This window comes from Atractosteus spatula, chromosome 19, assembly GCF_055471065.1.
Source record: "Atractosteus spatula isolate fAtrSpa1 chromosome 19, fAtrSpa1.hap1, whole genome shotgun sequence".
NCBI lineage: Eukaryota > Metazoa > Chordata > Actinopteri > Semionotiformes > Lepisosteidae > Atractosteus > Atractosteus spatula.
In genome coordinates, this window is record NC_142724.1 from 11094426 (window position 1) to 11108143 (window position 13718).

A 13718-nucleotide genomic window follows, 5' to 3' on the forward strand; every position below is an offset into this window, starting at 1 on the left:
TGTTGTGGCAGAAATCAAGAAAACCCTAGTCCACTAGCTCCAGCTCTGTCACTGGAAATTAGTGTAACTGCTTAGGGAATTCTGGGTTCTGTTGGTTAGTGACATAACCCATTTTCAAACTCACACATTAACTAATGCACACATTAGTTTGGCTAATGTTTGGAAATGCCCTTTTTCTCAAAGAAAAAAACAGGTCAGGATAAATTAAAAAGCATCCTCAACTCAGCTTCAGATTCAGATTCACTGAGTAAAAAAATAGTAATTCACCAAAACAGGAGCAAACACACTGATCTTTATTTAAATTAATCACATTCCTCTCACAATAAACATCATTTTTACACATAGCTATCTATGATGATTAATAATGCAATTAGTGGGGCTGTAATCAGAGAATGGGCTAAGAAAACCTACAGGAAAAAACTTTTCAAAGAGCAGCTTTTAAACAAGATAACAAAATACAACCAGTGAAATAATAAAAGGGAAATCCCTTTATGTTAAGTCTAATCATATGGGAACAGCAGTTCAAAGTCCTTTAAAAGGATTGGAGACTTTCTTCACCCCCCCAGGATGCAGAAGATGACTGAGGTTTGGTAAAAAAAAATGTACTGAAGAGAGGTCAGTCGGTTCAGTATGGCCTAACTTGCAGGTCCTAGACAGCTGGCTGACAGCCCTTCTAGTGGTGATAAATTAAGTTGCAAGTGTTTTTTTTATTTTTTTTATTTTGAAAACTATGAGAATATAAGTATGAGTAGTAATTTGGTATACAATGCACCCCAAGCACACTACATCAGCTTAGTCATTCAATGGTATGTTGTGGTTTCCATTCATCAGACTAGAAAAAGCCACTAAACGTTGAGTAAAGAGACATTTCACAGCACACACAGCCTCCCTTAACCATGAATTCATTAGCATGAGGGGATAAAAATGTGCAGGGTGTCATCATCAAGCTCATCAACTTAAAAAAGATACCTAACTCATTAGATGAAGTGAAGGCAAATTTTTCCTCCTTTCTTCACATATCAGTTTCCTTTATAGCAAAACTTAACAGGAAACAACAGAACAAATAGCAATTACAGAAAAACAAACCCACAGTGATCCATATTACTGAGACTGCCACTGTAGGCACACACACACAGGTTTCTAAAGGCTTCCACAAACCACTGATTCAGTATACAACACGATCATTTAGCCTAACCTGGTAAATTGCTCAATTTAAAATCTCAGACTACTGGCAGACATTCTGCCCCGGTTCACAATTTTGGCTGAAGGTGCTTCTGGTTGTGCATTGTAAGCAAAAAATGTGCCTGTTTTGTAAAGTGCGGTCTGCTGTCCAGATTGTTGAAAGCCCTTGAACAAAAAAAGGATCTCAAACAGAATTATGCAATTATGTTGGCAATGGCCTTTCATAAGGTGAAAACATGGGTGATTATTTACCAAAATCACCCCCAAAAAATTCAAGACAAGCTAAAGTTGTCTTTCCTGTTTTACTTTTTAACAATATCCTATTTGCATGACTCGCTGTAAAGAAAAAGTTTATAATACAATGCCAAGTAACTCCTAATGCTGCAGCACAACAGGCTTGGTTGTATGATATATGATTAAGGACAGTATCCAACTGGAACAGTCCACAGCTAAACCTTATCATGCCTATGTTACCACAATACAGCCAGTAGTCTGCATCATACCCTCTCCCTGTATCAGTATATGCAGTTTATAATACATGTCTGAGAGGAAGGTTGGATTCCTAATCTTGCACACTTCCACTCACCTATGTATATACTGCAAGTACCACACCCAGGCCTTCCCTTCTTATATCTCTCTCACATTCCCCTTCTGCCTCCCCATCTACACCCTTGCAGCAGCTCCCTAGCTCAATCCTGGCAATAGGGAGGGGAATTCAGGCAGCATATGCTCCTAGTATTTCACCCCTCTACCACATTCATTAGGATCGAACCTAACTATTGAAATATACATAAAACTACTGCTGTACATAGTTGTGCTCTGTTCTTGTTTGTCTTTTCTGTTTTTCTGTGATCCGTTACTGTTCATCAACAGCCCTATTCTTAAAACAATAAAGTCTAAACAACTGAACACACAAAATAGGGGTCTCTTCTGTGACAAACAGAAGAATAGAACAGATTATTCAAAAGGTATATCACTAGGTTCAGGTTTTGACTTACTATCGCTGTATTTCATGTTAGGAAATCTGACAAAGAAAAGGTTTCCATGCCTTATTTCACTTTTCCACTCTAGCATTGTGTTTAATACCTGTATATAGTATAAACCTTGCTGTAAATCCAGTATACACAAGCAAATTGCTCTGGTCTAAAGCACAAGGCTTTAGGGGGAGCGGTGGCTCTGTGGCTAAGGATCTGTGCCTGTGGCTGGAAGGTTGCTGGTTCAAATCCCATGGCTGGCAGAGGAATCCTACTCCATTGGGCTCCTGAGCAAGGCCCTTAACCCCAGCTGCTCCAGGGGCGCTGTACAATGGCTGACCCTTTGCTCTGACCCCAAGCTCCTCTCCTTGTCTGTGTGTCTCATGGAAAGCAAGCTGGGGTATGTGAAAAGACAAATTCCTAATGCAAGAAATTGTATAGGGCTAATAAAGTGATATTATCTTAAAGGAACAGAAATGGTGCAAACAAAACAATGACGGTTATTTCCATATGTTTCAATACACTGGCTCAACAGGCCACAGCTTGTCCTGGTTCCTTTGGTATAACTGTAGTGCCTGTGGCAGAGACTTGAGCTCACAACCCACCAGTTTTGAGTCCTGAGATTTACCCACTACTCTATGCCGCCTGCACAGTAAATGAAGATGTCATGTAGTAAATCAGTGGCTTGTGGAAGCCTTGTGCGTGTGCTTACCACGGCAGCCTCAGTAGCAGGAATCACAGTGGTTTTGTTTATTCTGTATTCGCTCTTTGTTTTGTTTTTATGAGTGTCAGTAAAGTGGCTGAGGTTCAGAAAAGCCACACTGAACCTATTGACTCCAGACTCTTCGACCTGAGCATGATTTTTCTTCTCCTGATGGTTGTAACAAGGGAGGGTCCTGCTTTAGAGGCTAGGTGAGCCTCTGGCTTTCATTTTACACTCTTTGCACACATGTCAACAAGTTCATGTTTTCTGACGAAATCTTCTTTGACTTACTTCAAGGAACTATGCAACCATGACAGACATTATGTTTTTTTAGGAGAAATCTAAGCAAGCCTCTGTTGTGCTTTTTCCATAGGTAGTTCAAACAAGTCCCTGGGCTGCCTGATATATGCAAAAGAATATTTAAGAACAAACCGAAAGTAAAAGTGGCTTATTCATAAGTTTAGAAAGTAATGAATACTGTAAAACACAAATACACAGAAAAAAAGGAATAAAAAATAAGTTTCAAGGGAGGCACTGGGGCCCTGGGTTCAGATCTGGACCTGGGGTACTACCTGTGTGGAGTCTGTATTATTCACATGCATTTTTGGGTGCTCCTGTTTCCTCCCCCAGTCCAAAGATATACTGGTAGGTTAAATGGCTCCTGGGCAGATTGATCCTGGTATGAGGAGATGTGTCTGTATCTGTGTGTGCCCTGCAATGGACTAGCGTTCTGTCTAAATTGTATCCTGCCCTGCGCTTGTTGCCTGCCAGGATAGGCTAAAGTTCCCCCACAACCCTGAATTGGAAAAAGTGGTTATAAAATGGATTGATGGGTAATATGAACTCAAGACTTAAGGCATGCTTAGGGTCACTCACATGGTTTGAGGGGTGACAGTCTAGCTGTTTGGACCAGACAGTTGGAAAACCAAGCATGCTGATGGGGCACATAGGAAAAGAATGCTGGGAAAGGAAAGTCAGAAGTGTCCTGTATTAATACCCCAGTAAGCAGATGAAAGAGATTGATGGGAGATAGGGTACTTTCTTCTAGCCTCTGTGCATGAGGGGTATGTTTGCAGTGAGACAGATCAGACTCTCTGTATAGTTGAAATGTTTCAGATTTCACACGCTGGAGGTTCTTCTGTAAGCCAGCATGAGACACTACATAAAAACAAAAAAAGGGTCAAAACTTTTGAAAAGATCTATGGCTCTAGGAGCATTGAAATCAGAGAAACGTGCTAAAAGATCACCTCTCCTATCTGTTTTCTATCAGTTTTATCACTCCCACTCTTTTTAAGATTAATGATTTCTGATTTTAACTGAGATGGGTTGCTTGTTCAATCCACGAGTGGCACAACTTTAAAAATCGTTCTGGACTGTCTCGGTTCTTTGCCAAGACATACTCCGCATCAAGGTTGTCTTGTAACTTGCAATGCAAATAGCAGCTGATTTCCACCTCCGGTGTTGACTAGTGAAGTCCCGTCAATTATAAACTCCTGAAAAGCGTAATCAAACAGACCAGGTAAATGAGGTTAAGTGTGCTCTTGGAGTAATCAATGTATTTGCTTTGGAAATCACTTGCCTCCAACTACGTTCAGCTGATCTGCAGTGTGGAAATCAGTCCCTATCAAGGTTTTTTTCTGTTAGCCAGTGATCAGGATGGTCTTGGTTGTAAGCCAGCTGAAGAAGGTGCAGAAAGGTACTGGTGCACTCTTGAATGAACTCCTGCAACCCTGTGTAGAGGAACTGACAGCAAAAACATGCACTGCCTGACCTCAGAGTCAATGACTGTGAATCCAATCCATTCTCAAAAGTATCCAGGAGAACTTCATGTTTCATTCACATTTACAGGGTCTCATTGCAATGAGGTGAAAGTAGAGCTATCTGGCTCTGGTGTCCATCAAATTTATTAGGAGTATTACTTAAAATAATTCCACTGTAATGCTGCCTTCACCTAGGACGACTATATTTGGTGTCTTTCTTGGGATTATCATCATCATTATTGATGACAATAATAATAGTAGTGGCAGTGAATATTGGAGTTGGCAAACAGAATTTTCACCTCCTGTTGTTGTTTTTTTAAAAACACCATATCAGTACAATGATGTTGTAGTGTCTTCACATTCTTTACATTTTTCAGGATCTTATTTAAGGGTCTGTATGGGCAATGTAAATATATGTTTTCATTGTAACTTAAAAACCTTATCCACCTGTTACAAATACGTGATTACGAAAACTAGAGAAATATCAGGAAAAAACAAGCGAATAAATAATAATTTGTTCTCTGTTACAGCTTAGGAGAAAAGAGTAATAATTAAGTTACACTGTGTTAAAAACAATTTATTAATGATGACAACTACACACTACAACATAATATAAACATACAACACACAGATACAACACACTACATACAACCTTCCTATTAAAGCATTCCAGAGACCTAAAATCCTAACCACCCAGAAAGATCCAGAATGTTACAAAGTATTTGACTCACATATAATGTCTGGAAAGGTCAAAAGAAGAGAAAGCTGCCTTCTAAACCAAACAGAATTGTGATTTGTGAACTGTGGTTCAATCTCTCTCTCTGCAAACCCGGATGCCACAACATTAATGGGAACCTATCTCTCTACTCTAAAATGCACCCATTTACCAGGATAAGCCATTTTAACCAAGGGATTCTTTACACAGAAAATCAAAAACCACAGAATAACAAGCTCTCTTTAACAAAGTTCAAATACGTACAGTAGCTCCAATCTAAGCATAATTCAACATGCCAAATTTTCTACCGAATGTTATTGCTTCTCAGAGCATTGTGTAGTTGTCTGAAAAGACTAAATTTATTCTCCCATATCTTTCTCATATCCAGGAGCAGCTTACCATCATCAAGCCTGATCCCATCAGATTTCAGAAGTTAAGTAGCCCTGGGCCTGGTCAGCATTGGAATGGAAGACCTCTAAGGAAACCCAGGCAGCAACAGTGGTGGAATTGTACTGTAGATGTTGTTTTTAACTCTAGACCAGTCCTGATGTCCTAAACCAGTGCCCCATTATGGTGACCTGCAACACTACTATGGAAAGCGTTGTCCTTCATATGAGATGTTAAACTGAGCTCCTGGTTACAACCATACTTCCATTAATGCTGCTTCTGTAAGCAATGATTCACAATGCAGCACCCTTTGTCCTGACTATTATTTTAATTACCCCAAAAACAATGGTGAAAAAGCAGAATGTTTGTCTGGCAGGGATGAGCATACAGGCCAGTCCTGCTGAAAACACCTAGAGCACACTCGCTGCAGTCGTGCAGCCTGCAAATATTTGTGGTAAAGGCAAAAGTCAATGAAAGATGATGCTCAAGCACCTAGCCAATAAAAGTGTGATCTGAGACGTTTGTTTACAGTTGGCCAGTGCCATTTAAACTTGTGGATGGAAATGAAGATCCAAAACATGCTTAAACAAAAAAAGTCTCCAACCCTCCAGGATTAGCCATAGCCTGGCTCCTCCTGCCATATGTAGCTCCTTCCCATCTCCCACTGATGGGCAGCAGCCTCCTCCTTCTGCCAAGCGAAGGCAGACTGTGGTTAATATGCACAGGCACTGACAGAATGTATTGGTGTGTAGCCAAGCTCTATGTATTTCGTCTGTAACTATATTTTCAAAATGAACTCCTTTCTCTATTAAATGGAATTTTAATTAAATTCTGTGGTACAAATATCAGTAATGACATTGCCAATAGCTGTAATTGGGAGCTGTTTGGGTGTCCCAGACAAATCCCAAAGGCTATGTTCATAATAGTAGGGGTGTTAACTATGGGGTCCTGGATAAATTCCACTCTGGGATGTTACCATCTGACTTATCTAAATGGTACCCCTTAATTCAATTGGTGAAACAATTTCTCACTTCTGCTATGTAGTAAGGCTTTTGCTGCATTAGAGACCAACATCACCTACAGTAGGTGAGCATAGCACTTTAATAGTAGATGAAGTGGGTCCCTTTCTATATTTAAAGTGTGTGGATTTATTTATAATAATAATAAAACTGCAATGAACTGGTGCCTCGTCTTGGGTGTATCCTTCCTTGCACCTGTTGCTTCAGCATCTGACTTTAAGCTACACAATAAAATTAGTAACATAAGAACATTTACAAAAGGAGGCTATTCTGCCCAGAACAAGATAGCCATTTTAATTGTTACCTCACATTGACTAGAAAATATAACTGATATATCATAACATATAAACAACATAAACACAACATAACACAACATAAAAACCTAAGGCTTTTTTCATAGGTCGGTTCTTAAACCTCAGTGTTTCCCATTTTGTAGATAATTAAACATCATGTGCAAGGTGTTTGTCCATAATTTTATATGAATCTTATTAAATTTTATTTACTGCTACAATACTGTTTACCAGTTCTCTTTTTGGCAATGTCTGCAAATTTGACTTGTTTACTAACCATAGCAGACTTGAGATATAATTTTATCATGGGAATTTAATAGGGAATTTTTTCAGCAACTGACACCCCTATTCATGAAAACTCTTGCTTTGAGAAAAGGTTATGATTGTTTTGTCACCTATTTCAGAAAGCTAAGCATAAATGTTTTGTCACAGTACTGTACCACCAACAGATCAAGTGACATGAACATTTTTAATTATTTGTTGGTTATTTCTTGCTTTTGTCTGAGAATAGTTACCATACCATTATCACAAGCATCGTGCTAGCATGTTTCATTTCATCAGGTGTACAGATGTTACATAATTTACTCATGTCTAGAAGCAAAGTAACAGTTACATAGTAACAAAGTAAGGTTTGTTTGCATAGTCCTCTGCTGGTTCTCTTAGAGGGGCTGCATTAAAATCAATTGCATTCATCTTACGAGAGCAGTTGTGCTCTCCAAAACTGTGCTGCAGCTTGTCACGAAAATAGTATTCCAAACGCAAAAAGGGGGTGATCAGAAAACGTGGCCTTGAGAAAAATCCGGCATCATTTCATGTATGAACGTAGTTATTTCTGACTTTGAAGAAGAATGCAAAGATGGAGCTGGCAGAACAGGCAGATAGCAAGCAGACATTTACCTTGGTATTTCCATATACTTTTGCTACGCAAACAGATTAATCAACAGCATTGCAGTGAACGACCGGATATTGGACTCCAGGTAAAGTCTTGCGTGTCCTTACACTGTGACACGAATGAAACTGAGAAAGGAGACAGGCAGAGTGGCAGCGTGGCTCTCCTCTTGTGGTATAAGGTGGAACTTCCACAAAAAATACCTTTATCTGACCAGGGAAGACGGCCTGTTTAAGCTTATAGCAAAGCTCTCATGCAGGAATCTGTCAGGCCCTTAGAAAGGTGGTTTTATTTATTTGTCGTCATTTACGTGTCAGGACGACTCAACACCACCCATTAGTATACTGTATATTTAAGGAGCATTCACAAACAATGCAAGACATACCTTTTGACTTCAACATTTTTTACAGTTTTAATGACATTGTAGGAAGCTATTTCCCTGTATGGAAATCGTCACAATTTCCTTGTTGAATAACAATTCAGTCCATTTTTGTTTAATTGTCTTTTTTAAATGTAAAACTTTGTATTTAAAAAAATCAGCAGAAACATAAATGCTCTTTATATTATGTGAGCTCTCCACTCATACATGCACAATTTTATTTTCTGACAACAGAGTACTTGAAGTACTCTGCATCTGTTATAGGGTAAAGTAGAAGGCTCCACAGCTTGAAAATGTGATTTAACTCAGACTACTGTGCAAAAGGGGGTATTTGTGACTGTTATCTCAAACAGAAGTACAGTAGGAATCTATCTTTGGTCTCACAGAGTAACACCGAAGGATTACAAATGAGAAGAGGCCATTCAGCCCATATAGCCAAATCATTTTAAAGCTAACTTTAAAGGATTTAAAGTGCACTTCTTTCCATCAAACCAAGAAGGGGTTCAGATTTGTGAATACTAATATGATTTATCAGGAAACATAGACAGCCATCTCATTCATACAGCTTTTTTAAGTTTGAGGAGGGAAAATCTGGTTGCCACCACACATACAGCATCCTCATCTATAATACACAAGAATTGTTAAACAGGAGACAGCTGTTCTAGGATACAAAGACACCATTAATCCAGGGATCAAAGTGAAGAAGAGCCATCAATGTGGTCCCCAGTCTTTGGGGCAATTCAAAAACATTACTGTGTTCAAAGAAATAAACACAATTGCAAGTACATCATCATGTTACAAGGAGAACACAGGGATTACCATGAAACAAATCACCTTCATCTTCTGTAAAGGAAGAGTCCATTATCTCTCCAGGCATGTAAAGAAGGCATTAGTGAATCTATATATTACAGTGTAAAGGAATAAGCCCCAAACTCACAATTTCTAAAACAAAAAAAAGCCCATTATTCAGTAACTTAAGTAGCTTTTATATAAGTGATTTGATCATTTCTTGCTTTAATCTCAGAGTGTTTTATGTGAAGTGATAACACATAGCTGAAGTGGTGGCAGCAGTGCCACTATACTGCGGACCAGGTGGAGAAGTGAACATTTCCAAGATGTGCTGGTAGGTTAATTGGCTTCTTGGGAAAACGGACTGTAGTGTGAGTGTGTATCTGTGTGCCCTTCCCTGTGCCTATTACTTACTGGGATAGGCTGCAGCTCCCCAGCTACCGTGAAGAATTCGTAAGAAAATGGAGGTGTGCTTGGATTATGTTGCTTTATTTTAGGATGTTTATCAAATTACACTTCAAAACATTTATTCTGTTGTCTTTAACCTTAGAGCTAGTAGATGAAACTAGGGCGCCATCTAATGAGCAGTAACATTAAAACCATTAACCATTAAAAATTCAGTGTCTTTTACTTTGACACCAGAAGTTGGGAGGCTTATACTGATCTCCAGAGGCAATATTCAATTCATTCAATATTTCTAACAGAAACTTACAAACTGTATGTAAACACTTATTAGATAAGCAATCTTTGAAATGATTTTAAAAACTATTTTTAGCTAACTGAAATTGCCTGGACCTTATATTGGAAATGTATTTAACTCACTGTTTATTGGGTGCACTTCAGGATACTGTAATACAGCTAGGGCAGCAAAATGTTTTATCACAACTTTAACCCATTACAACAAGATTGTCCAGTTTTGGACATTTGGCGATTTTTATCGTTCTGTCTAAATTATCAGCACCTCAGGAACTATCCATTTAGTCCAGTAACTAGTTGAACTGGGCAGGTAAGAGCTGAATCTGAGTGAAAAACTGCAGAATGTTATTTGTATGTGCCCACCATTCAATAGTTTGAAGGGCTTGGCATTTCAGCATCTCTCATCTATAAAGAGTTTCAGCCATTCTGCTCCTCAGAATCCTCTAAATTGCTTTAATGTGAGAAATTTGTAAATTATTACGTGACCATTCCAGAAAAGGTGCCCAAAAATTAGATATGGTTAACATTGAATTTACTCATATGACTTCTCAGTACACACAAATGCAGAATGCTAATAGGATTCTTTTGAATGTTTGTTAGCAAACAAACTTTTGAAATAAGGTCATATTAGGCTATCTGAACTCACTCCATTACTCTGAATCCTTATGGAAAGGCAACAAAATTCTTTGGATAAGCATCTTTAAACCAGGTATACAGTATATGTTTCTGTTTGTGTGCCCTCTTCATGTTGCATTAAAGCAAGTAAAAAATAACCTCCAGAACCTATGAAGGTTTTTGATGTGCTCAGCTAAGACCATAATCCTGAAAGAGTGAAATGTATTACTGCATCTTCTTCAACATCAGCATGATCTAATCCAAGTCCTTCAGGCTGGAAATTAGATTATTTACTATTCTTTGGAGCAAATCATAGCCATCTTCATTTTTTATACAGCGCTGCCCTCAGCAAGATACAGTGTTCTGGGATTTAAAATGACCATTGCATAATTTCCTAACAGTCATCTTAAATTTGCTTTCTGCATCTTAATCACAACCCCAGGACATCCAAGTTTTTTCATAAAGCCAAAACTGACATAAAATAATTTAAGACTTTTTCCTACTGGCCACTGTCCGGGTTTGTGTGCTACACATTTTAGAAAATATGTATTCCATACAGGTCATGTTTTCCCTTGTTTTTCTGAAATTTAAAATAATTTGCATCTGCTTGCTCTTTGTCTACAATTTTCATATTCTTGGAGAAATGAGCAAGTTAAATGCTTTTCACAAATTACCCTGATCCAACTCTTGCATTCTTATATAACCCTTATTATGTGTTGTTTAGTGTGTGTTTATCTGTCAGCATTTCTAAATGTTATGATTCGATAAGATCTGGCCTTAAATACAAAGTACTAGTATTAAGCCTTCTTCATGTTAAATACTCTGTATAGGACATCTTGCTGTTTAAGTATCTATTTGAAGAAACAATGTGAATTCCTCAGAATTAAACTGAATCAAATTAAAATCACATTAATTCACATTCAACTCATTCCAAGCAAAGTGTTTTAAGAAAATTATTGTTTTTTCTGCTTTTATAGCCACAAGGGGGAGCTCCAGTTATGAAAGATCATTATTTAAACGCCACGAAAACAAAACCTAGGATAGTCCTCGTAAGAGTAGCGTTATAGCTGTCTGCGCAAAACAACATCATTTTATAAATTGGTTGTAAGTTGATATAGCATGCTCAGGATCTAGGGCACAACAGAAGTACAAAAATTTTAAATTGCTATGAAAGCTGGTATAAGGTTTTTACCTTTAAAAAGCCTTAAAAATTAAGGGATTTATCATTACCTTCACACTGGAATTAGTACTGTGTGAAGTGCATTTCGAAAATAAATCTTATGCAACCCAATAGCATTCTCAAATTAAATGAGAAATTTAACTTCTGTACAAGTGTGAATGTAATCCCATTCCATTTACCATAACTGATAATTTTTAATTAAATCTAATATGCATGTGCCTATATTGTGTGGATAACCAGCTTTACATATACACAAGCAAACTCATACATATACAATGCTACATTTATTGAGTAGACACTTGCATCTACATTGGTCTATGTATACATATGGTGTAATCTGGTATTTTTACATAAGCTTTGTATTTCATTTAATAAAGTCCTCTGCAATTCAATGAGCTAGAATTCTTCTTCTGCCCACATGATTGTGTACGTTCACAATGTGATTCTGTATTGGCAGAGACTCTATGACATAAGAAATTCCATTCAGATGCACTGTTTTCCCCCTGCAGACATTCCTGTTCACAGAATATAGAGGCACATCCTGTCACTATCCTTAACTTCTGGTTCATACACCTCCAATAGTTTATTACTATTATTTATTGGTTTATTTTTTTATTTTAATGCACCTGTTACATATTTGGAGCCTCTCCACATTAGATACTCAGTTCTGCCTTCCATGATGTAAAACAAATGCGGTTTTCAATCAGATCACTACATTTGCTTATTTTAAGGGACATTTAGTTTTTAATATGTCACTAAAAGCAGTTACAGAGAATTTTAAGTGATTGTGGATATTGTTTCATTGTATATATCACTTGGGATCAAAAGAAAAGAAAATATGCAACAAAAGAAATAATAATAATATTTATTTGGCGAATTAGTCCTGTGTGAACCATCATCTCGTTTTCATGTCCCTGGTAGCAAGAATAGATGGATTTGATTCCAGTGGTGGAGGAAATGGCCTCTCATGCATAATCTGGATACCTGCAGTACATTTTGCAAGTCAGTCAAGGATCAGTACTGAGGCACTTGCTAGAGATGTTTGTTTCTCAGTACTCATTGCATCAGGCTCTGATGTTGAAAGTCTGTGGGTCGCTAGCCTGAAGTCATGTTCCTCTGATTTAAGTCATGGCAAGTTGCTGAGGGCTTAATGAATTTTGATGTTCATATAAATTCTTGCCATTATGTGGGCTGTATGTGGGTTTCTGCAGACCTGAGAAAATGGAAAGTCACCCAGGACCCTATAAACACCCTATATCTAATAGTAGCTATAGACGCACACATACATACATATAAACATGCATATCAGACATATCTTGAAAAGCCTAGAAAACAGGTCACTTCATAATGGTTCCCTTTAAAATATTTCAAATTTAAAATTGGTTTCATCACAAAATAACTGCTTTGGTAAATATTTCTTTACCCAACACAAGCAAAACAATGAGTAGGCTTTGAATGCATCTAGTGAATGTGTAAAGCACTCCGTGAATTGAACAAGGTTAAAAGTGCTCACAGCGACATGAATACCCGGGCTATTGTAGCTGGTGTGGGCAGAGGAGTCACAAGGGATGCCATGGAATTGCATTATAGGAATAATTACTGCATTGTTACTGCTATTAGCAGATGTTGAAAGAAATTATAAGACTTTACACATGTGCAGTCTTGTCAAGCACTACTTTCATAGTAATATATGAAACATGCTGTCAATTAAAAAGCTAAAAATATAATTAACCTGTTGATTTTTTGTCATCATTATTTTTATTGTAAATCACTGTGGAATTATATATTTTAAGAATTTACTAAAACATGAACTGTTTCGCGTTGTAAGGATGAACGGGAATTTTATATTTTTAAATTGGAATTAGTAAGACATCATGATACATGCACGATGTCTTAAACGGCTTTGGCCTTTGTTTGAAACTTTTTTTTTCAATTTGCAGATATTAATGAAAGTGCATGAATGCAAAAAGCTCTCTCTCTCTCAGTGCAATGTTACTGTTACCCAATACCTTATTTAGAATCAGAATATTTTCAAGTCAAAATGTTACTCTTGCTGTAATTATACCACTACAATACACTGCAAAATAGTAGGGTCTAAAAAACAAGTGATGTTGACACTTTACATGGATTCATAACTCAA